General features: G+C 40.3%; 1 protein-coding gene across 5 annotated transcripts in view; it reads left to right on the plus strand.

Annotated features, from left to right (window-relative positions):
• The first annotated feature begins 4,600 nt into the window (after positions 1 to 4,600).
• LOC111261221 (monocarboxylate transporter 12-B) overlaps positions 4,601 to 26,421 on the plus strand; it is a 40,198-nt gene continuing 18,377 nt past the window's right edge. Inside the window, exons 1-4 of one of the 5 annotated variants that reach the window (XM_086968611.1) lie at positions 5,148 to 5,437; positions 15,914 to 16,065; positions 17,617 to 17,793; positions 18,818 to 18,941. The gene's annotated coding sequence lies outside the window, so the exon portion shown is untranslated. The other 4 variants (XM_022834537.2, XM_022834538.2, XM_086968612.1 and 1 more) reach the window with 4 other exon arrangements.

A 26,421-nucleotide genomic window follows, 5' to 3' on the forward strand; every position in this document is an offset into this window, starting at 1 on the left:
AGTTACCTAGGTAGGTAGGTAGGTAGGTAGGTAGGTCGGTCTATTTGTTTACCTGTTCACTAGCTGATTTTCTGTTAGCCGCGATTTAATGAAGACGAATGACATAATGGAAAAAAAATGGTTTCATTGACGACAGTGAAGGCCATTTGAATCACCGTCATTACGTCGCTGTCTATCATTGTGGTAATCTAAACATTGTATATCAGCGTAAGTATGTATAATCGGCCAAAATATAAATGGGTCACTTGTGTATTAATCGGCCAGTAGGTCACTATCGTTAATAGGAATCAGACAGAAGCAACAATAGTTTTTTTTTGCCAATCCGCGTTTTTTTCGTCATTTTTTTGCTTCGTTTGATGGTTTATTTCTGTTAAGCACAATAATAATTGTCGCTGCAACCGCAACGACGGGCAACTGCACGGGCGATAATGGCAGCTGGACGGCTACAAGACCAATAATAGCCTCAACTTCAGAGGTTGTGGACTACCTCGAAGGGCCGCCAATTTTTGCCCACTTCACAGTGCTATTCGCCTGTTGCCCGATGTTGGGTCGATCGCAGCAGCTATAGATATCTGCGAGTGACAACGGTACACGACAGACCCGAAATTTCCTGAACTTGTCCTTTTTTATAACGAAGTTTTTCGGTGACAATGTCGATCTTTTTAGAAGCACACACAGAAAACTATCAATAGACGGTACAGCGGTGCAGAAGGGGCAAATGATCGAAACAAGATGGTGTGCACATGTTCACATGTGTGAACATGTGACTCTCGTCGATTTCGATAATGAAAAAAGGAACCTTCGTCTGTAACTAGTGAAAGTGTATGACATTGTAGTTTTTGGAGAGTCGGTGAAAGTTGGCCGACGGATATAGATCTAAAAATTGGCGGATCTACAACAGAAACAGACAGAAAATATTCAAGGCAGCCCATGATAGATTCAAACATAGATTTAAAACCAGTAGTCTGTTTCATTTAAAATATCTTTATCTATAAATCTAGTTGTTGTTGTTCAAAATGATAGAAAGTGTATTATCCATAAGATCGGCTCCTGCGCATTGATCTGACGCCATCTAGGTACTTGCAAAACGTCTGTATTATAATGTTAAACATTTAACCCTATGGATAAATTTTACGGCAAGGGCTAACAGTTCTCTAAATTTCCCACCCTCTCTTCTGATGCTCGACGCAGGTAGAATATTAGCTACAAAACTCTCTGAAGGCCTTCCATTTAAAATGTTGACGTTTATTATCAATCGTTCCTAACAGCAGATAATTGAGGACACCATTGGCCCAGTTACAATATTATCAAGTGGGTAGCTTCTTCAAGAGCGGATAAATTCTGTGCCTTTGTAGTTCGGTCTTAGTAACTTAGCTCTGCAACTACCATAATAGGCAAGTTGATTAAAGTAGGTTTCTTCGAATAATTAAAAACGTAACAAAGTTAGATGTAAAATAATGTAATCGCTGATATTTCTCACCTGAACACACTGATATTTCTGGCGATAACACGAATGCTTCCGAGATCGATAGATAGGCGCTATACTCTATGGAAAAGGACTTCTAAAAATTCTTCATTCAACTATTCTTGTCGTTTTAAGCCAAAAATTTCCCCTTTTTTCCCTTTCTAAAATTGACAATTTTCGAATTATCGGAGGTTCCAAAAACGTCCCTCCAACTGGCATTCCTACTGTTATCCTTATAGAGAATATTTTTCAAATATAATAATAAACTTAGGAATCTATTAAAGTACTAAATCCACGGGAATATCTGAAAGACTTTGAAAAGTCTGCCACCAACAACAGCTGCGTCGTGGAATGAAAAAAAAAGTTCCCCAAAAAGATCGCCGTTTCCGCTATAAATAAAAATCACCCTATACACTTTACGTTCTTTTCGTCGAACATTAATACACGAATTCTAAACACGTAAAAAAAATAAACACGGTAATTTTAATCGAATGAGCTGCAGGGGTCACGAAAAAGCTGCAAAAGTCCATGTGAACCTCTACCAGTTCCATCAATTGAACGTACTCTCCTTTACGTTAAACAAACGCCACCGACCATGCCTTCGATTTGAAATGACAGTTAATATATTACATATATACAAGTGAACTTGGGGGGCGAAACTCCACTGCGACTGGGGCACAGATTGCAGCGATAACGTTTTTTGTCCATTTTACTGCCAGTGTGTCGTGCCAATCGGCGATCGCTGAAGCTTAGCGAAATTTTTGGAAGTAAGGTGAAACTGAAGCCAAAGCGGATGCAGTTTTTCTTTGGTCACGCATGCAAGGCCATAAGACATCAAATGATAATCGATTAATTTTATATTGAGTTCCGACACAGGTACACTGTAAAGGCCAGCCCGATTCGGCCTAGCAGTTGTTCGTTGTTCTATAATTTGCGAAATGAAGGATCCCAGAGCGAACTGGCAGGGATATGTTCATCAAAATAAACTGATACCTTTGCGTGCCGTGGCTAGTTTAATAACATTCAAGTTTTTATTCGGCTGTCCTCAGTTGCTAGTTGAACAAGATAGTTGGCAGGGAAATAGTTTACGTCTTTAGCATTTTATATTGGCAGTGGTAAGGAGAAACTTAATAATTATTTTGTGCTAACATCGGGGCAGTTAGGTACAGGTTGTTCTTGATCATTCGATTTTTATGAGAAAAAAAATTTGAAAAGATACGCAAGTTAGCTAATCCCGCCCACCGGGCAGGGTTGTGTAAGGTGCTTAAACGGAACTGGAAAACATTTGGTTAGGGGTGGGTATACGTTTGCTATTTTTCGATGAGATGATACACCAATCTCTAGTATATATAATTAGTAAGCAGAGGATCTATCACTAAATTATAATTTCTCTATAAATGAGTAGCTAAAACAAGAAATAGAGGTAAGCTATAGTAATCATTGGGCTCTTCATCACGTTCAAGATTCTTATACTACCATCAAGTCTGTGTGGCATACTATTACTTTACACACGTACGTTCAGAACAAGTTCTAAGCTGGATCGAAAGGATGGTATCTTAAATCTGGGAGAAATATGACAAGCAAGTAACGCTACGTCCAACCAATGTAATTCCGTAGTTTTTTTTTAATGAAATTAGCTCATTCTATATTCTCTGTTCTCGGTAATTTCCTTGTGTAGTAACCACTGAGAACAATGTGTGGGCGCATTTAACCGAAAAAATGCCTTGCGGTGTACAAAACGCAAGATTTACAGATTACAAACTTCTATTATTAAAGAAATGGAGCATATTACCTCTGGATCAAAATTCTATCAAAAACACTATCTTGCCTTTTTGGCGTATATTGTCGGATTCAGGGTCTATACATTTAAAGAAGAAGGAAATGTTGGGTGTAACAAAAAAAATTAACTGGAAGCAGCAGCAGCACCTCTTATTGCCGGTAAATTTCTTGATAGGTCCATACAAGTAACGTAGTTGTTTGCGATATAACCAATCGCGTATTAGCAGAAATATGGCGATGAAATTGTGTAAATAGTTTTCCTATGTTATTAGTAGACGTAAATGTTTGCCGTTTTGATACATTGTCCTTGACGTCCAACTGATACGAAGATCAGATTGTTTTTACGTGAATTCAACCGACTGTAATAATAATACTAGTGATTTTCACTTAGTAGCAAACTAAGTTGATACTATTTTAGGAATTTACATGTATGCATCGAAGCTCGAGATTACTCAGCACTTTATATATATATCAATTATGTCTATTGTACAACCCACTGACATGGATTACTAATGGAGGATCTCGATAGAAAAACAACTAAGCAAGGCTTTCATAGGCCTCCCTCCTCAACTAAAACAGTATTTATGCTGGACATTTGCATCGAGTATTGCTTCAGGCTCTAAGTGCCACCTAACAGGCATACCTTCGAGGCCTATACCTGTCTTACCCCATGAGCACCTTCTGCTCCCCCTAACTCCAGGTCGCTACGTCCTTCCCACTGAATATTAGCAATTAGACCAGATGACCCAACAAATTAGTAAGCAGACGGGAATGAGCTGCAAAATTTGGTCAGACGTACTCTTCTGCGCTGTGCATTCATATTTGCCATCTCAAAAGCCGCCGCCGCCGCCGCCACCGTTCCCTGATGCCCCATCTCTTAACCCCTGCCTGCACGCTACATCCACGCTGAGATAACGGTCTGACTCAGTATTCAGGTTCCCGGCAGCGGCAATAACAGCAGACACAGAAGTGTAAACAACACCAGCAAAGCAATGATAGAAATTACCGTCAATGGTCAAGCTTAATCTAAATGAGTCAGGTGCGACTGTCACTTGAACAGGGGTAAAGTATTGGGGCCGACGAGGCACCCTGTCAGCTGTGCCCTTTGACGGAACACTGTTTGGAAGCCGGCATCATTATTCGTGTTTTCACTGCAATTGTTACTTGTGGTGATCCTGGTGAAAGAGAGGTAGCTGAAAATGGGGGCGGCTGCAACGGCAGCAGCAGCTGCAAACGTCGCGCCGTCTTGTCGATCCGATCTACTCTCTCCAACAAAGCAAATGTCCTTATCGTCGACGACTCTTTCTCTTCTCATATTATGGGAGCAAAATCGCCATCTACAGTCACTCTACTGTATTCTTGCTGGCCGCTATACCCGGTGGAACAATAGCGACAGCGGTAGCGGATGGGTGCAGCCAATCAGTGTAGCAGTGTCTCCGATCTTGTAAAGAGTTGCGGCAGCATAAGACATACATGTAGCGACGGACGTAGCTAAACAATTTGGCACGCACGCGTCACTATAGACGGTTAAGTGGTTCGCTCGTATGGGAGAGATGCACGCTAAGGCCACTGCAAAATGGCGTGCTCGTGCATAATTTCAGTTAGCGTCGGCTTGAACGACCTTTTTCGTCAAATATTAGTGAACTGCTACCAGTTTAGATAAGATTATGTATACGGTAAAAACATACATATAAGAAAACGTCAAGACCTGCACACAAAACAGAGCCGTTAAAATAACGTCACTGGCCACTTCAGCACATCTGTTGTTGGGGCAACACTCAAGAGTCACGGAACTGGTGCACGCGTATCTGCGAGGGACTGGATAGCAGCGTACCGGAATCGCCGTATCAAATTAGTCGACGAAAATGGTCTGAGAGGTAATTAGTATTTTTTTACCTTTATCTATCTCATTGCACCCAAAGTGGTAGCCGGTCGTCGTATGCAGCTCTCATGGCTTATCTGGATCGCAACAAAATGTGCCGGAAGCAGACGGAGACATGAGAACGAATAGCGATCAAAATAGACAAACATTAGAGAACCGTACCAGAACGCATCACACACAGTGATCAGTGAAAAGGCTTTTTCTGGTAAAAAAAAAAAAAAAAAACCGATCTTGTCTGCAATTAGCAAAAGATAGTGGTGATTTAACCAAGTTCTTCGTATAAATTCAACGCTCGCACAAGACGCCCAAAGGTAAACCAATTCACATTTACTGATCTAAGTAAATAGGCGATTCGATAGAGGTATGGTAGGGTAAACATCGCGTTGTACATGGGCACAAGGTAAATGCATAGACATCAGCACATTAGGATAGCAATAGTTCTCTGCCTTTTCTAGGAAATTGGCTAATTTTTCAATGTACATTTACTTCTCCATATGTTATAGAGCTGGTAGGTACAAAGATGTAACTCTAAAATTGAACAAGCACAAAAAGTTCCGTTGAGTCCAGTCGTTGGGAAGTTAACAAAGTTGTTTCAAAGTTTATTTTTCACTCGACAGTTTTATTTGAACCTTTACGCTGTAGGTGTATGTATTATTGCCAGCTTCAGTCAATGTCGCTCTTTTTTCGTACGCACTAGTAACTAAAACGTAGATGCTGCACGTTTTACTGCCATTAAGCTGATTCCCAATAGTGAATCGAGTGTGTCTACACTTAGTTTCAACAGGTTGTTGAAATTTCATAAGAGAACACATCATCAGCGCATCATAACGGAAACGATAGTAGTAGTCACCGTATTTTGCATTGATCTTGCAAATCAATAATATAGCGCGATCCTTACAAGGTACGCCGAAGGCCTGAAAGCCTATCGGAGAATGATGTCATCGAGACGATCTTTTCCATGGAGGCATACAATAGCAAATATTAACAAATAACCACATATGAAAGAGGCTATTAGTTCATCCATAGGTAACTATCGTAGGAGCTGCCTGCCACAGCCACCGTCAGCTTCTCGCAAAATTCAGGTCAAAACAATGACCTAAATAGTTTTTTTTTCTGTGTTATATAAGAATGTTCACCTGTGCCCCACATTTGATTAAATCTAAGAATCTATAACAAAAAAAAAAAAGCAAACACAAACATAGTTCGTGCAATCCTTCATCTCCTTTTGATTAAACAGATTGACTGAATGTAAAAATAGGATGTTATTTTTACTATACGAAGCATATCTAGGAAAGATTTCTAATAATTATGAGGCTTTAATGACAGACGAACAGAATTATAATTACTGGCGGGTTTTATCTGTCTTTCTCTAATACCGACTAAATCTGGCAAGGCCGTTCCGCCTGCTACAGGACCATAGACAAAAGGAAAAATATGAATATAGAAATTAATTTTATAACCTGTAGCTATAGGGTGCTAACTAAACTCATAGTATTGAGAAAACGCTACTATAGTAGTTAGCCACATCTGGGATATGGGAAGAGCGAATCCATACTTCTTTGCACGGATTCATTGTTTTCAAGTGAAAAGGCGGGAATTGGTGGAAATCCGTGTAACGTTTTGCTGAGCATGAGTAGATAATACTTAAATTAAGCTTTTACAAAAAGATCGTCGTGAACCGTTTGTACGTATGGACACCGAATGTTTTAGGCAGTACCTATTTGTTGGCGCCTTTTTGTTTACTGTTCGGTTTGGATTATTGTGACCTCATAGAATTCTATGGCGAGAGAAATCAAAGAAATTAAAGAATTAATTAGGAAATTATATTGATTGATTCAACTCATGGAATATGCGCTATAATTGATCCTAAGCAAAGTTTTGGACTTTGTTTTCCAATGTCATACATGGTCAGATTAGCAGTGACTAATTGCCGACAGAACGTGAAAAAGTTTTATTTTTTTCTTTTTTTCTCGGCCACAGTATACATACGAATTTCGGGCAAAAACACTAGCTTTTGTAGAAGAGGTTTACGTACCAATTCTGTGAAACCGTATTTTGTCCGGTTGAAGTATGTCAGTATAATTACGTCTGTAAAAGGTTTCCAGTTCGTGGACCTCTGGAAAGCAGCTCAGTTTGTGCGCATTATTATTCAAAAAATAGCTTAATTACGGTAAGGGAATAAAATATCTGTTAGCTTGCGGTGCGCTGTTGGCTCGTGCATTACAAGGTTCAACAACCTGAACGACAACGGACGCCCCCCAAAAAACAGCATCTTGTGATTAATCAAGCGATCCGTTTGGTTTGTTCGCCTGCTAATTGTCGTTGGAAATGAATTTCCAATAAAACTACAGTAATCCCGTTCGCTAGTTTAGTGAGAGCTGGTGCCAAGGTTTTTCGGCTACAATAGCAATGGATCATGAAGGATAATAATCTATTCCGATTCGTATTCATTTCAAAATAAAATGATTTGAAAAAAAGTAGCAAAAAGTGGACCAGTGCAAAAATCAATATCTGCAAAAAAATTTTTCATATGTAGATGTATCGATGCCAGCGACACAAAATTTAGCAAAAAAAAGAAGCTTTACAAAAAAAAATCGAATTTCATAAGACGAGCCAAAGCCAGACGACACCGGATAAATGATCTGTCCATTGTTTTTATCGTTTTATGAAATGAAGCTAGGTATACTCGTTTTCACTGTATTTGCGCAAACAATTTTAGCACAAAAATGGCAAGGCGCACAACGCAGGTGAAAATTTGTTTACTTCTACAGAGGACCCAAAAGATACTGAAGGCTATATCCGGCAACATTTGGTCTCCCCACAAAATAAATCAAGCGTCACAAGATGGATGGTTTTCCAAATGACGTTTTTTTACCCTTTATTTGCAAAGGTCGCAGCAATTTGCGCGCGACACCCGATTTTGAGTTGAAACAACTAGATTGTCGCCGTATGATAGCCTTATCATTGTACTTGGCAAAACAAACGAAATATTACCTTTTAAGCCTTACTTCGAAAGGCTAGAATTTTTTCAATTTTTATGTAACAAAAATGCTATATTTTTCCCGCTTTCAAATACGACAATCTGGCTGTCGAAAAGAGATCTCATCAATTCCTCTGAATGCTAAAGTATGAGACGTTCGACTTTGTGATAATGACGTGACAATCAGCCAACAGAATGCCTTCGTAAATTCACGTATCAAGAGTGAACGTGCCGCCGTCTTCATCCTCATGTGGAGTTAAATACTGTAACCGCAAACCTAAAGTCAGGCATTGTTCGATTATTCTTATTGACCCATCTGGGCCTAACACAGCTAGGTACACCGCCAAATACCCAGATAAGGGCAATGTGATGCCGACGCGTTTCGTCATCAAACATGGGCGTAATACGAACCGCGAATTTATCAATACCACTACGTTCGGGCCATTAAACGCACGTATGCCCCAGCGAATGTCGCTGTTTGCTAGCCGCCATTTGCCAAAAATCGTTCGACTGCGGTCAACGTTCTATGCATTGAAAGGCAGCCAATGATCTTTCTTGATTTTTTCAGTTAGTAACGTTCAATGCTGATGGTTACGTTGATCTGCATAGACGCAATAGTCGTTCAAGTGTTACGTTTGTCAGGCTGTGTTTAGTCGTGTTCACACATCGTACATTATCGCTGGTTCATCCATTCCCATTACACTAGTTAGCTATGGAAAAACGGCCAACGAGTTTGCCGGAGCACTGAAGCAGGTGATTCAATAAAGTCTCTGTTTCCTATACGGCCAGTAATCCGGCTTTGTTCAGAAATTTTTCAACGACCAATACATGTAAATCTTTGTTAAGAATGGCCTCGCTCAGCCTTCGAGTGTCTTAAATGAAACATTATGCGGATCTTAACGTCTCACGTACCACGTTCTGTCAGTAAGTGCTCAGTAAATTGCACCTGTGTATGAAATATTACTAGCTATAACGTTCAAATAAACAGGCAAAGTAATCAAGACCTCCTCATCACGTTTTATTCCCAAATAATTTCACTAGGCGTGGAAAGTCATGTTCTTCTTGAAGTAACGTACGTTCACGTTCGAGGGAGGCTGAGACAGTCTACTGATGACGATATGATCAATGACAGTTAGCTGGCCCAAAATGCTACTGTGGGGACGCTGTCTTGTTCGTAGATTGCCATATCAGTTCTTTCCGCGGCAAATGCCGATTTTGCTAGGGATACCGATTCGTTTGCTTGCCAGCTAGCTGACCGACGACAGAGTGGCGGTGCCACGATCAACTTGTCCGTTTGATGCGTTCGTTTCTTCTCTCCTAGACGGCAAATGCTTGGGCTATCATTGGTCCTATTGCCTTATCGGCCGCTTGATGGCTACTAATTTTGTTATCATCGAAGTTGCAATCATAGTCGGTGCTGAACACCTGGAACAGCATCGGCAAGGGCAGTCACTGCGGCAGAGCGTTCGAGTTTGAATAAATTCCAAATCTGCTTTGATTTCTAGCTGCCGGGCTTCAGCGGCTGATCTTATCGCACAGCCTCGAGCCAACAGCTGAGCTAAGACTCGAACTGAAGAAAGATTGCTACGCCTGAACTTAGACTATTGACTATCCACTTACGTGTACGACGCTCGAAGATCGTCTAGCGACATCGACTACGTATGTCAGCGGATAATAACAGGAACGGCAGTTATACATGTGTATCAAAAATAGATTTTATTACCATTATCTAAAATACAGCTAAAAAGAAGTTGGTTGGTTTATACAGATATTTGGCGAGATAATTCAACATGAGGGACGTTCTTAGTTCAACAATAACGTTGTAGACGATACGCGATCCATAATTGATACTAGTTTAATTAGCAAAAAGGCATAATTTCGCTATAAAATCAATAGATTAAGTTTTGTCATTAGGATAGAAGCGGGTTCGTGCGTTATAGCTACATTGATTGGAACTTGCAGCACCAGAAGCTAACCCACCGAAAATAAGTCGCGCAGTAGTACTATAAATAACAGTAGCATTTAAAGAAAGGACAATGTGTCCTTAGTTGCGTGCGTATTTGAATCTGTTTTCCTCCTAAGTCAAGCGGAGCTACCGTATTAGGACCAGAAACGGACCAAACGCTTAGCAAGTTCGATTTTACCTATTTGCTACACTAGCAAGTTGTTCACGAGCGAAACACAGCGTATGGACGCAAAATAGCTTTGACAGAAATGCGTAATACCTAACTTCTCGAGGATTTACGTTGATAAAGAACCCATGTACATGTTGCGCTGAAACTGACGAGGAATAAAATAATGTCGCATAGAATTCTGCAGTGGCTGAGGAGAAGTTCTGGCGTTGTCAGAACTTAAAAGCTCTAAAAGCTGACAACTTTCGCCCGGTTTTAGTCCAAGATCCCATATTGAATACAGTCTTGAATCATTTCCATAAAATGTCAGCCGTCTATATAATGCTGTGTTTTAGGACATAGTACTGACGCGATGGCTAAACCCCTGGCTAATAATGCTTGCTTTAAGTTTTACCGATGGCATATACCATACGATATATAGTATTAAGTAAAAGTAACATACCGCGCATGCCCCACGTGTTATTAACCCTAGTTCCCCTGTTTAAAAACTAATTGTTATTCCAGAGCTGTTTCGTTATAAAACGCGCTCAAGAAGTTCCCGACGTTCTACAAAACCGCATGAAACGATCCTTGCTCGGTTCACGAGTTGCTAAAATAAGTAAAGCTCACGTCTATCAGCATCTTTTCGGAACGAAGTATCCTTTGATTCCCGAAGGTATATCCGGTTAAACATTACAACGTAATACTACCTGCCTCCGCTACTCCTGTATATACTGTGAAGAAACCAAATAAAAAAGCGTTCGCTTTTGATCTATTGCTTTACTCTGCATAGCCCTACTCGCTACTTAAACACGTTAATTGAGATAGCGCCGCGATTCCCTTGCTTTGACGTAGTGCGCTTAAAATGACATTTTCTTAATAGTATGAAGAAAAGTTCATGCTTTTCGGTTGTTATTACTCAATTATGATAAGAATGGTGTACCACAGAACTGGCACGGGATTCGGTCCTGTTTTTGTACTCGTCTTCTTGCTAAGAAGCGATTTCTTTTGTTTTATATCGCTTTTAACTCTACACATGCATTGTAATGGACCGGTTGACCTGGTAAGAAGTAGGACAACTCCTGGGGGTTATTGACCCTTTGACAGCTTTATCTTGTTAACTGGTTGTCAGTTTTCCGACAAAAGGTCCTATTTAAGTAGTATCCCTTAATCGGTGCTCTATCTGGTCATCAGTCTCGGAAATCCCTCTTCCGCAAGATCCGTAGTGGATTGTTTGCGTCAACTTGTGCTTCGCAACTTTTTTCAAACATACCCCTTACAATCCTAAATGAGTATGCTCAGAAGTTTCCCAGAGTGTCTGCGTGTTTTTTTTGCGTTTTTTTCATACTAAGACCGTAAAATTTCCACTACATCATATTGGAATTGATTCTCTGGGTTACTACTTCATTTATTAGCTCTTTCAAGAAGCTGGTGATATTACGCGATGAAATTGACGAAAAACGTACCTAATATAATATAACCTTGGAACGCACAACCAGCTTTCTCGCATGCGCTGTTACTAAAGGTCTACTTACGTTTACTACCTTACAATCATTTTTAATATTTCTCCACTTGATTGCCTTTAATTGCAAGTAAGAGAGACTGAATGACTAAGAAAAAAAGATTCAAGCGCTGTTGCCTAAACGAGATATTTTATTCTCGTGATTATTTGTAGCGTGTATGAAATCTTTAATAGTTTTTTAATGAGGCCATTGGTCTAGATTAATTTATGAAGAATGATGGGGAAATGTCATAGACTCACTGCAGATACGTAGGTTTTGACCAGTGAACTGGAAGGGGAATATATAATGTGTTTCACGTTTTTCGCTATAGTAATGTTGGAGGATGGAATTCCATCATCAGCAGCATTCAATGGATATGTGTAATTCCGGTGACCAAATACACAGTCATATCTTGACCGTCACGAAGACCTAATTGACGATTAGAATGCTAAGGAATCACTGAATGCAGAATTCAAAGTGCACTCAATCATACCTTACTAAAGCAAACGGCGAATCAGGACCGTGCACCTATTACCAAGGCCTGCTTAGTCTAAGCACGTTGCTTATTTGCACGTGTTCGTTGTATAGATAATGCAACTTCTAGCCTTGTTTGGCCCTGTTGATGCGATGGTGTGAATGACTGCCTTTTACCAACTTCAGCATAATTCGCATATAGATGAACAAGATGGCCGAAATCGACTTAAATTCTACGAGTTGGGAGCTATAACTAGCAACAACGATAGCAAATCTCCTTTAAAGATGTCATTGCGTCTCTATTATGACAACCAGATTTTATGGGCCGCAATTATCGGAAGTATACCAACACCACAAATTGTCCTGATGTCTCAATCTACAATAACATCGTAGGTTAGATCCTTTTTATCGACGTAACTTTACTTCATGTGTTATATATATATATATATATATATATATATATATGTTTTTCATTTTATCAATAATAAATGAAACTAATCATTCCGTAGATAAAGAAAGATAATTTGATCAGCCCGTAAAAATGGGGTCTATATAAAGTCTGGAAAAAATACCTAGCAGCACCTGTTCCGCATCTGGGGATGGGTGGGCAACAACATAATGAAATCATTGCGTGATGAAAGAAAGGTCCTTATGACGACATTTCGATGGAACAGTAACTGCTTCGACGAATCGCCATAGGTCGGCTAGTTTTCACCTCTAGTATTTTTGACCCCTGCTGTAGTTTAAATCGAACAGCTGAGAACTACAATGAAGTGTCTCATAGAATACGGTGTAAGTGAAAAAAGTGACAGATCACTTGGCCTACGAAGATTCCAGCGCACATCGCAGCGTATAGATTGTGTCGTCCGCAATAATAAACAATCCGCACAGATGCTCTGTGCAATGCTTCTATATTTAGAGGGAAATGCCCTCTTAAAACTACTTGTGCATTTGTATGTATTACACTTTTTCCAGATAATAGCTGATTTAATAAAGAAACGGCTAAAAGTGAGGCCTACATAAAATGTGTCGGAAGAAGCAGAAGAGGGGTTACTGTCAATTCCTGTCAACTATACGGTACAGTTCTGCAAACCAACCTCAAGATAGCTATTCCGTCATTCAGTTGCCTACCACTACAAGGTTGCCCATGTTTAAAGCCCGCTCATAGCCACGTGTTATTATTTCGATATGAAGCAGGATGGTAAAGTGATTCTTCATAAAGCTCAAGTGGAGGCTGAAGCAGTACTCAAAGACAGTACCAAATATAAAACTTGACACAGTAGAGTGCGGAAGTGTAATAGATGTGCATAGTAGTAGATGTTCCGAAGGTAAACTAGGCCAATAATTTACTTGGCTAAATGCAGGAAAGCTAAATAGTTTCTATGTCGGCGTCACCCCAGCGATCCTTTGCCAAGCACCCCTTTGGCTAAACTAGCCACACTGACCAGAGCCCGCGCTGCAACTGTCGAAGACCTGATTTTTGCTACTAAGCGACGTTTTAGGATGTCGTGCCCCCATTAACTAACTTGATACAGCCTCTGAATCGTTCTCAATGAGTAGCACTTTTTTGACATGCGTGTGTAATCAATGCTTAACTGTCGGACCGTTCAGTTATCGTTAAACTTCCATACTTTTTAACGCGGGGCAAAGTGATTTCTAATTCGAGTTCATGCACAAAGGAGCGTGCCGATCTTAAACCTTAATATATTTATAACTTCGACGACGGTAATGAATAACCTGTATTCTAAAAGTGCCCTTCAAAAACTTATCACGTACCTATATATAGTTCTTATAAGCACACTAGTGTTGTTAGCGTTCGAAAGTAGCCAAGTGAAAGCGAACTGGCAACCGTTAAACGCGTGATTCTTTTTTTCGACTGTTTACAAAGCGAAATCAGGTCAAAGCGGATTGGGTCTTAGTGAAATTTCTCTCCGAACTGGTAATTTGCGTGCCGCTGTTTCGCGATGCCCAAATCGTCGTATGTATGTCGCCTACTGGACAGTGGGCGGTTAATCGCTTGGCTCTTTAGAATCTGCACCCGGTATAATTTTTAGACAAAAACATGATGCTTTACTTTCGAATAAGCCGTACTTCCTCGCCGACAGAGAATTACTTTCATTATCTATACAATTTGACCTGTGTCATTCTGAGATCCAGCTCCTGGGCACATTGTGAAAAGCGGCCTCCTTGATTTTGGCGACGAGGTTGTCGTGCCAATAGTTTTCGGGCTTTTTTTTTATATTGAAGGCCATAGAGGAACTAAAGGATTGGCCTTATTTGTCCGAAGTGGGGTCATGTTGTCCGATGTGTTTAGTAATCTTTATTGTGATTACTGTTGTCGACTTAAAATGTCACTATAGATAACTGAATTGCTGGTATAAAATCCTACCTTGGCTGTACGAAAGCCACCTTTAGCTTACTGAAAATGGCCCTCACGTCTTCTTATCCATGTATTTTCTATGATCTACAATGCCGCTAGCATACGAAAGAAAATTATACGCGTGTATTAACCCTGCTATGAGACCAACAGAGGAAAATTGAATACCTGAATGATGGGTTGGCAAGTAAACCTTTTTTTTTTCCAATGCTCTACAATGAAATCGTGTAAAATTAGCTGAACTTGATACCTTGTGTGCATGTTATCATTGAGTATTGTGATCATGTTTGGATTGAATTAGAACCTGTCGTAGTCGCCACAAATTTGCGATACGCAATGATCAAAACATGATAACGTTCATGCTCACATAGACATATATCTAAAAGGATACGATATTCTAGATAAAAACGTCGTGTAAATCGAGCGTTCTATATCAAGCGTGTCGTGCTTCGTCTCTTTTTCTGAAAGAAATAACTTTATATTCGTGTTAAGCAGCTGTACGATTGAAAAGTAAGTTGAAACAACCGTCTTGGCCGTCCATGCTGTGTAACACTCATTGTTGACTATCAATCACTTGTTTGTCTATTACTATTATTAATATTTATGTCCTATATGATTTTTGTGTAGCTACTCCGCCTGGATGCGTAACTTAACTTAAACGTCACTTCGCAATTCTAAGTGGTCATTATGTTTTCGGTCCCAAGAGCCAATCATCCAGCTTGCACGTACTCACAGAGCGAAATTCGATTTCTCGTACCTGACGGCATAGGCTTTTTACACTGCTATTCAGCAAGTTCCGTAACTGATAACGATTGTCTTCTCTGCAGTAGAAAATACCTTAAAGATAAACTCATAATAAACGCTAGCTTAGCGGATTGATGTCCTATGAAATCATGCGTTAATGGTGCAGCAGACGGCGCGCTGCGAAAAACATTGTTAGATTGACAAAGCACTTTGCCTGTTTATATACTAACTGTCCATTAACTAGCTCTAACATGTAGTAGCTTTATCAGTATGCGGTACCTGATAAAGAGTTCGTTTTGAGACCGCCGGAAGGGAAAAGGTGATAAGTCGGCCTTCCATTCTCTTCGAGCTTATTAGCATAGTCCACATATATATATATATATATATATATAGCAAACTTTTGTTCGCTTATCTTCGGCTAAGGGGCATCCAAGGATAGCTGTACGCCATTGTAAACCACTGTCGTTTCGATAACAATGGTGGTGGCCACCTAAACAGCGTATTACTTACTATTTCCGAAAAAAAGAATACTAAATTCGAGCTCTTCAATACCGGCTTCGTTCATTTCTTTCTAACGAAATAATCACTATCAATTTTAGACTAGCTCCCGAATTTTCCATCAAAGTTCTCGCTAAGGTACACTTTCGACACGGAAAGCCCAGTCAGAAAACGATGAAGGACCAAAAGGCTTGGTAACAGAACAGTCGACAGTATTTTATTAGGATGGTCGTACACAGGACCTTATAAATACGTAAGTAATTATGCCGTCGCTCTGACTGCTTTCATCTATTCCGTCACTAAAATTTGTTAACGATCTTGTTACCATGCCGCACTTATCATCAGCCTGTTATAGATTCTGGCTCGCGTTACACCCGACCTAGTAACAAGCGTTACCCAATTGTCGAACTGTTACATTTACAATTTTCCTGTTGTTATTCTGAAACCCGGCTGTACTGCAATACTTCCGTCACCCCGTTGCAGCTGTTCGGCTATAAGAATTCTATTTTTCTGATTCAGGAAATTTACCACATTATTATCTTACTAGACTGATCCCAATTTCTTATTGAAGTGCCCTTCTTGCAACTGGTCTATTGTTAAGTGCGCGTATCGTGCCGCTCGGAAAAAAATGACTAACTTCAACTTCAAAACCACGAATATAAACTTGAACGATGCCTATTTTATCTGTAGTCGTGGAGTACAGCCGTGCACTCACCACTTGTCTAAGGCCTTATTTAACTTTATCCTAAGTATAAGAAGTGCCAGCTTTCCAGCTGAAATCTTCAAGTACGTAACAAAGGTCATACCACCGCATTTTATATATTTTTATTGACAAGCTTCATCTCCTAGAAAAACCATTTCGACATTACTATCATTATTATATTGGTTCACTTCTTAATAGTAGAAATGTGAGAGGTTCGAACTAGGTTTAGCCAATAGAATTGTGAATACGCAGTAAAAAAAAAAATAGGAATCACGAAGACGTTTTTGGTAAGCTTCGCCTTATAACACAGTTGAGATCACGTTTTTCCGTTAAATAAATATTATATAGAATAAGATATAAAGAAAACCTCCAGCGCGTATATCTGTGTCAATATGTACCACTGCCTTCTGTTCGACTTAACTGAGTACGAATCCGTGCGGAGAAAATCCTGTTACATCTCAGCCGCGGGCAAATAAGTGGGGGACGCGTTTTTGTGTTCCTTTTATGAAAGTTAGCGGCGGCTGGTGCGATATACCGTGAGTAGAATGTAGAGCCCTCCTATATGTTGGATAGTGAAATATTCCTGAGATTTATAGATTCAAGGCGTTATTGGCATACTCCGATACACTGCGAATTGCAGTTTCCAACATAGAATACAACGTTATATATCCATCACCGCCCTTATGACAGTGACCTATTTATACATGAAAGAAGGCGCATATGAATAGATCATAAGTCTAGTTTCTAGAAGGAAGCACTAATATATACGAGTGTATATATATATACACTCGTATGTCGATTGGCTTCATAAAGGTATTCGAATGTTTAGAACGATGTTCGAGCTTCAATGACTGCGCTTTGGGTATAAAGTACTACGTCATTAGAACATATGTACCGCTTGGCTCAGCCCGTCTTGCGCCCAGAGGGTGGCCGCTATAGGCGAGGCAGTGAACGCCCTTGCCATTCACGTGTAATGTAAATCACGGTCTACAGGATTTTTTCTCCCAGTGGAGTGGTCTTCAGCCAAAACAATGGTGACACCCCTACAAATTCATGTGAAATTTAACTTTACTAAATATCGTTGTGCTGCCTCTGTTTCAGGCGACACATCAAGTATCGTCTCGAGCCCGGGTTGATGGATTTCCAATGAAGATCGCTTATTGAACAATCCATCCGCGCGGATTTAAACCACTGAGCACTTCTGATTAAAATGAACCGATTCTAACCCGCTGATTCGATCTCACTAGTACAAAAAATAGTGACAATCACTATAGCACTGTAAGTATGATGCTCGGATCAATCGTCATAAGTGCTTGCAGCGTAAAGTCGTCCTGAACGTTAGACCTGTTGTGAATTTTTCGGAAAGCTCATCCCTCTCCTACGACTTGTTTCTTTGCTATCGCCAACATTTTTTGCATCTTTACAATAGCTTTGATTGTGTCACTTTAATGAGAGCGGGACAATCATCAGCCTAAAAGAAGAAGGCTGGTAATACGTCAGGTGCAAACTAATTCGGATACCCTCGTGTCGCAAGCTATTTGTGCAAGACGTCTCGGTTACCGATCGCAATACGTTCTCTGGCAGTTAGCAAGCAATTAGTTTCGTTGTCAAAACAGTGGAGAGAAAGCGTCGTAGAGCGGAGAGATGAACTAAAGGGAGACGCGCGACCACGTACACTCACAGGCGACAGCGGTACCCGCGTCAGCAGCAACCGGCATTTGCCAACCGCGACGATAAAACTGCGACTGGCCACTGCCGCCTGTCGCTGGCCTCGTGAAGACATTCTCCAGTTATACCAAGGCTTTTTTTCTAGATGGTGTCCGAGACAGTCGCAGACGAATACGGCAGGCTATCATCTATTGATTTCTATGTTTCTATTTCCGTCGCCGATTCGTAGTATGGAGTTTCTATTAGTTTCAGTTCATCCAAATCACGTGCGCGCCTGCCGTTACCGATACTTAAGCTGATAGTAAACGCCTCGACATGTTTGAATGACGGGGCCAGTCAGTTACGACATCCCGTGTTCGCGACCGGCACTGCTGTTTTTTTCTGTTTGTTTGCCTTTTCCCTTCTTTCATCTTCATTTTTCTACTACTCGAAGTGCCATATGTTGTATAGCAGCAGAACCGTCGTAGAGGGTGGCAACTATACGGCGGCTATCGTGTAGGGGCAACGGTGTACGATGATCGTGAGGCTCTAAGAGCGACCCCTGAGCTGGGACATATCCAACCCATCTGTTTGTATGCTTGCATTTATTCCAGTAAATAAGGTACACAAGAATTACACATTTGGCTGCTTGCAGTGCCGTGGCTTCCTGCTGAACTCAGTCGGGAAAATTTTGTGAGGTGTGAGGAAACGGACGAGCTAGTGTTGAAATTCACGTCGATAGCAATCGAAAGAGGTGATCACAGCGTAGAGACGACAAGGTGAGAGCTTGTGCAATGTAAGTTGTCATCTAAATAAGTTTGCTAATAAAATTTAATATTTATAACTTGCAGCGTCAGTTTTTGCTACTACCAAAGCACACTTTATTTCCTATGGTAACTGTATAGTAGTTATATTTATATCCAATAGAAAGGCGAAAATACGAGCCGTATTTATAGCTTTAATTTTTACATTGTATACAAATGGAGTACTTTAGATTGCTACTACGGGATAGTAAACTGGAATTATGTAACCCTCTGTTTCTTAACTAGCCCACTGAAAAGCTCAGCCGACGCCATTGAGAACTGTGTAAAAAGTAGGAAGATCCGAGAGAAAAGAGAGGTCTTAAATATTTCGGGCTAACTTAAGGACGCAAAGTTGGGTCAGTTACTTATATTTGCATATGGGCGTAATATAAGTAAAATTAAATTGGGCTCATTATAAAGAGGAAGAGTCAGTAGTCTGAGATAATGGGACTTATTGCAGAACTCGGAAAACCTGCATAGCGCTTAACTAGCTAACAGTGCGTATTTCGGTGAGCAATAGAAAATATTACCATACAAGTGCCAGTTGGCATGCCTGTAAGGTTTCAACAACATCCTGGGAAGTTATGCCTGGCAGTATTAACTGTATGCTACTTCTTGTACTTGTTATATGAACGTTGAAGCTTGCTGCTCCGCTGTTTAACACAAGAGGATGCCTAAACAGGAACTTACCAAACGTCCGGCGGTAACCTATTTCATATCACGTTCAATATACAAGTCTAAGTTGGTATTCGCTGCAACAAGTCAACCTATCTTTTTTCTCAATGCAGCTCCACTCGTTAAAATCGCCCTAAAACGTTGCGTTTCTATGCATTAATTGTTCTCAGACTGCTGGTGACCCAATGAATTGGTACGTTTTTAGAGAACCCCTCTCCTTAGGTTCTCTCCTCTTCTCACACCGCAGAGTTAAAGACACCACTGGAAGCGTCAACATCTCATAACGAACTAAATAAATGAAAGTATAAATCAACTTATTGAACGACTATTTACGTGACAATGTAGACTATTGCCTGGCAAAGATAATGGTAATGTGACAACAAGTATTCAGAGTGGAAGTACCGTTGCAAGTATGGCGAAAAAACGTCAATAGACAACATACGATGAACGGTCCGTCTTATAATTCTTACATTATTAAAATGATTTTTTACTTTTTAAGTTTAGTTTAGATTTAAGTGGAGTGAAAGGAGTCGAGGTTCGATGTCATTTTGGCAAAGGATTACAATCTTTGTTTTTGGACAATTAGCTAGTAATTTACCAAAGAAAATTATCGTCTCTAAGGTAACGATGCTTGTAAACGGCGTGTTTTTGTTTTTACCATGCTTATTTAATCATGTACATGCCCAGTCTTTGATCTAGCTAGCCAGCACTTGTTACTTGATTACCTGAGGCGAACCGCCTGCAATGCTCTGGCAGTGGGCGGATTTAATCTTAGGTCAATGCTTGAGTGATAGGCTAGAATACGTTGATCGCTGTAAGTGCATCGTCTCCGAGAACGAAATGCTTAGTGTAGCAATCGTTACTTCCAGATACGGTCACAATTATTGTGACACAGATATTGTGATACAGATGTCCCCGTATATGGGGTCTGTGTCGTTAGCTTTGATATATGACGGCATAGGGCGATTGTCATTGCCCAGATCTGTGCTTTATAGCTATCTCCAACTTGGGAGAGTCGTAATCTTACCAAGATAAAAAAAAACCATCGTTTCAAGGAGGATTCATACATATTGACACTTATGCAGTATGTATATTTCACAATACGCAATATGGAAACCGTCTTTACTAACAAAGAGGTGATATATCACGACGTTGTTAGCTGATACTTAAAGCACGACGGTGAGCAAGGAAGATATTTTTTTGTATTTCGATAAAAAGTAATAGGGAAACGCAATCAAATTAAATTTTCATCTTTACGAAAAAAAAAAAATCAAGTCTTTCTGAAAAGATCTTGGTATTTTTCGTGTTCTCATTGGCTAACCTATTGAATAAGGGGTACTGGATCTTACTTCGGGTTAACAAGATTCGTTTAGTAAACAGGGAACCAATGATCCACAGACGGAAACTAGGAATGTCTGATAATTTCATCACAATTTAACTTTAGAGTATTTTGATTAATGCAAAAGTTAATATGGTTTCTATGGATCCCTTGCCATATCAGTCGATTCAGGTGAGAGTTACCTTTTCGCCTGTATGAACACCTTGAAGAACATGATACGAAAACATCAAATTGCTTAGGCCGATACCGATGGTCTAATTCTATCAGTATTTTGTCATGGTGCAAAACCAGATCTTTAAGACCATTTGTAAATTAAATTGGAAAGTTTTTGCCGCAACGTGAATGGCTTATCAGTCCAACAAAAACGAAGGCTAAAGGACGCGGTAGTATTCGTACGTTATCATTGCGTTAGTGTGATACGATGTATTATACAGAATTGTCCAACGTTCTTCGTCGCCATCCTGTAAATTCTCATAGTGGGCTTACGATGACGCCATGTTTTCCCCGCTAAAAATATACGCCTCCATATTAAGCTTACTCCACCTATATGTAGCATAATACATGTTGCATTATGAACGTAACACGTGAGATCGTTTTACTGGTGGTCACCCAACTTTTCTCCACGGAAATTGAAGTAATAATCAGTCCTCAGTATCAGTCCCCCATACGTCCGTCCATATACAGACCAAAACAAGACATTGTCCATAATCCTATGTTGCTTGTGGGATATTAGAGTGATGTGCTCCCACAGAAACGCGCCCCGATAGACATGTCCTTTCCCTCCGCTGTGGGGCAGCAAGGTGTGACGGTTCTTGGCCGAAAGTCGTTGTCGCAGCCTGCAAACGGGTTGATCTACCGGAGGTTCTCTGTTTAATAATTAGTTCGCCTGTCCACAGTATAGCGGATTGTCATCACTGACTACTGCGATGTACGAAACGATGTCACTGTCATAGGTAGGAACTGCGAAAACCCATTTGTGTCAATTAGTCCCATTGCAAACTTGACATGTGTGATAGTATATATATATAAACATCTTTGAGAATGGTGTTTAGATACGTAGTATTTGTATTCGATGGCTGCGAACGTAATTTAACAGATGTCGTCGACGCGCATACACTTACTTTCTACAATTGACCCTTCGTTGACGTTTTAGTATTGAGCACTAGAAGAAGAGGTTATATGCGAACTGATTTAGATGCGTTGCTTAGGGATTATACGTGAAGCAGCCTTTCATCAAAGAATATGTCGAAATCCTATTGACTGACTACTTTACGATGATCTTCTTTATAATGCATCATTTCCTCACGGTGCAGCATGAAAGATCGCTACGTCACTACTACTCCCAAGACTACATCAATTTTCGCTTTGACCAATAGAGCACAATGGATGAAAGACTGTTATAGGTGAGCATCCTATAAACAATCCTCTACCCATAAAAAGGCCTCTGAAGCAAGAGTACAGCACCACCGACCTTGGATGAAAATACGACATCGAAAATCGGTTAAGGATCTGTTTTAATACAACACACAGATTAGTTATAGTTTTTTAATTCTTAGCAAGATCTACCAAGTCAATTAACTCAAAAAAAATATTACAGAAGTTTATGTAGCCGGCTTGTGCATTGTACATACCTCTATCATAAAAATGTAATGTTTTTTGTAGAAGGAGAAAAATGCATCACTGGCTTTCCGATTGACTGGAAATTGTCTCCATTTAGAAAGGCCACAACAAAAGAGGCCACTCATACGATAAAATGGTGCAATCCGCCGTCAAAAATTATACTCAATAGCACACGTCACTCAAAGTGTACATCGGGTTTTCTTTTAATAGAAATATGAAATAGCTAAAAATGATGATTACGTAAAGTAGCGGATCACGTCTAATTCCAGAATTCATATAGTTCAATAACAGCAATAATAAGATATGGTTATTAAATGGTCTTATGGTATAAGCTAAGTCACAGCTGTCAGCTACCCAAAGTCGTAGCAAATTGATACACAGAGTCCAACGATTAATTTTGGGCCGATTATTTTACTTGGACATGATACATGCCGATATTTAGTATGAACGGTTATCTGAAGCGAATCTGTTCTGCCATCGACGCACGGGTCGCTACTATAACGACGGCGGCTGACTGATGTCTGCTGTAGGGGTCCTCTCTCACTAGAATCATTAATTATATTTGGCCTCAAGCCTCGAACCGGAAAAACAATATGGGCAAGAAAGGACCTTCGCATCTTGACGTGTTCCGTTGTTACGAACGACAAATCGTTCTTATTTCCTCTGCGACATCCAAACCTGTGCTTTTAAACTCTTAAACTTTTAACCAATATATCTTATGAGAAAAAATATATTCCGAAAGGATATCTACTCATGCATAAACAAGGTCAACTATGTAAGTGTTTAGCTGTGGGAGGATTGGGGCAATTGGAATATGTCAGGTTTATTTTAATTATAGTGTGTCACAATCAATTGTCCTTAGAACGTATCAACGTGCGGTCCTTTGAGTCGTGTCCATCAAAGGCCAATGGGTGGTTCTTTATCTTTGTGCCATCAACTTACGTCACCCATTTGGAATCTTGTAGGCCGAAAAGGAGATTGACGAAGAGTACAAGGAGGTCAAGATTTCCACCAAAAAGTCCACACCGATTATGTCCACGGCATCAACTTCTACTCGAGAAATTCATAGTGGCATTTTGCCACCTTTTATCGTCGTCTTCGAAAGACTGTCGTGGCAATCTTAATCCAAACGTCAGCAAAAAACGAGGTCAATAACATAACAAAGGCGAACATTTTGAATTCGAAAATTGAAAAAAAAACATTTAGTCTATCTTTGATAATAAAATAGCTACAATCCAAAACTCTTTTATGCAGATTGAGAGATTTACAATTCTGCATAGCATCGACAGAAAATTTAGGATGGCCTCCAGTCTGCCATAAGCCTGTTGCGAAAATGAGCAATGCAAAAATCAGCCCTAAGCGGCAGGTAATGTTCTGAAGGTTAAAGGGCGTGCTGTATAACATCGTAAATAGGTATTCGAAATACCACCTCCCTCAATGTTAGCGTCCTATTTGAAGCCGGTAGCACATGACACGACTATCTATGCTATCGTTGAGACCTTTCTCTTTAGTATATTATCGCCGCAATATGAAATATATCTTTTCATCTAGGCCGTTTTCAAGCAGAACCCAAACAGAGTGAGTGCTGACTATATTGCAGTGCCAAAATGTGCACGTGTCGCTCTTACATATTCATTTAAGGGATCAACAGCCTACCGATGAATTACATATGGTGCTATTCTATGATTCTATTCACGTACGATCACTTGAAAGTCCTACAGGAAATATCTCAGTGGCTCGTATTGAAGAATGGCCTCTTTTCATCGTAATATTTCATCGCTATTGCATCAGGACAATGATGACTACAAGACGACCCATTAGTCTGAGCATTCTAGACCAGTTATCGAAGCGCTCTCAATTTCTGTCGAACGATCCCGCTTTGCTGCAACCAGATGTTGTTTATTTTGCCTTAGCTACGGTCCGTCCGTCCGATGCTATCGTTACCGATGTATATTTTAATCAATTTCAGTATCTGTACATACATTGTATCCACAATGCTTGTACCTCTAGCGAGGATGAAGTATGACCATACATTGTATGGAGTTGTGACTCTGAGTAACCAGCATTCGTTCATAGATGTTTTGAATGTATGTGAAATCGTTGACGAAATACCATATGCCCGGGCGCATCGACCGACTGCATTTCCGTTTGCTGCTTACAAACAGCAATTGTAGATGACGATGGCTTTGTTCGAGCGTAATAGACATCGCTGCTAGACACCATTTGGACAAACGAGGGAGCCAGTGACGGGATCATATTAAAACAACGATTTGAATTTAGATGACCTTCAATGTTCGGGGGTGTTCCTCAAACTACAGCAGCGGAGCGCCATTAATGTGGCGACGCTATAGCGGTCGATGAAGAGCCACAACGATAGTCAAAAGATCTGAAATCGATTGAAAACATCGACGACGCCTCAAATGACTCCTCACGAGGGCAGCGAAAAAGTGGGGGCTCATCGCCGCTGTACGTGGCCATTTGGCATACGTCCATATACGGGAATGACACTCTCGTTTGTCTGCGCCTCCTGCCGCCGATCCGACACGTTGATATTAATATAAAAGCAACAACTGAAATAAAAAGATGCTTTACTGACGTCTGACTGGAAAGCGAAACTGGTTGGTGTACTGGTAAATTCTCTGTTTTACAATACCTTCATTAAATATACATCTGAAGCTAATTTTCTTGTTGAAAATGATCAGAAGGCATGTATTCTTGTTACTACAGACCAGTTTAGGTAGCTTCTGCCGAAAAAAGCTAATATTTATCAAAGATCCTCCTGAAAATATAATTGTTTTCGTGAGTGTATCCAGAGACTGTTAGACAACGGCACCCGATGTCGTTTTGCACGAATGCAGGAAATCGAAGTCCTTGATGAGATTAAATTACGCTATTGTGCTTGATTGGATAAAAACCTATACGGGGCCTATATGGAAGCCATACTTTACTGCCAACCTAATTGTGGTTAGGGATACAGCACAAGTCAAAGCATTTACAACATAACCATAATACAGACAGATGGCCAAAGGTCACATTGAAGAATTCCTGCGGCCCTGAGTAAAGCACGCGTAGCAGGAAGGGGCCGTTCTCTGAAGCCGCCTTTTTTCGATTTGTTACTATTTACACACACCATCGTCTATATACTTTTGTGCGTTGCTTAAATGCAAGGTCCCCTAAAAGAGTCGAAGACGCCATTTTATGGCCACTGGTCCTGCCAGACCATATGAGCTTTGCTTCCATGCTGATTTCGACAAGAAAAACGTTAGACCAGTAGCGAAAATTGACGCGAAGTACTATAAAGTTGCTAGCCCTAACTATCTACGGTTTGCCTCTCGACCAGCTTTCCTTTAACTATCGCATCGTACCTAAAATAGCCTACATTTTCGCTAATGCGTAACAAATTAACCTTCTAACTATTAACACAGGTGATGCACGTCCTCAGTGGAGAACATTGTAACGGCTTATGTGTCACCATTAGCGTAAAATGGTTAGGTTACTGCCACGTTTTGTGCGTTATTCCCGCTCTCCGCCTTCTAAAATCTCTCTCACTGCTTGTATGTTTCTCCTGAAGCCACTACGCTGTCCCAGACACTCTTGTTGCCCTTTGATTTAACCACAGTTTCGATATCTTCACTAATAATTCACATGATTTTATGGCTCGTTTCATAGTGCTAGACAATGAGGAATAATCTGCACAATGGAACACCATCGATGTCCCCTTGCATGAATCAACTTGTACCTCGTTAGGTTTTCATCGTAATAACAGCGGCCCTTGTGAATAGAATGCAGGTATTGCATTCGATTGCGACATCGTTATTTATG

This window comes from Varroa jacobsoni, unplaced genomic scaffold (genome assembly GCF_002532875.2).
Source record: "Varroa jacobsoni isolate VJ856 unplaced genomic scaffold, vjacob_1.0 scaffold_535, whole genome shotgun sequence".
Taxonomy (NCBI): domain Eukaryota; kingdom Metazoa; phylum Arthropoda; class Arachnida; order Mesostigmata; family Varroidae; genus Varroa; species Varroa jacobsoni.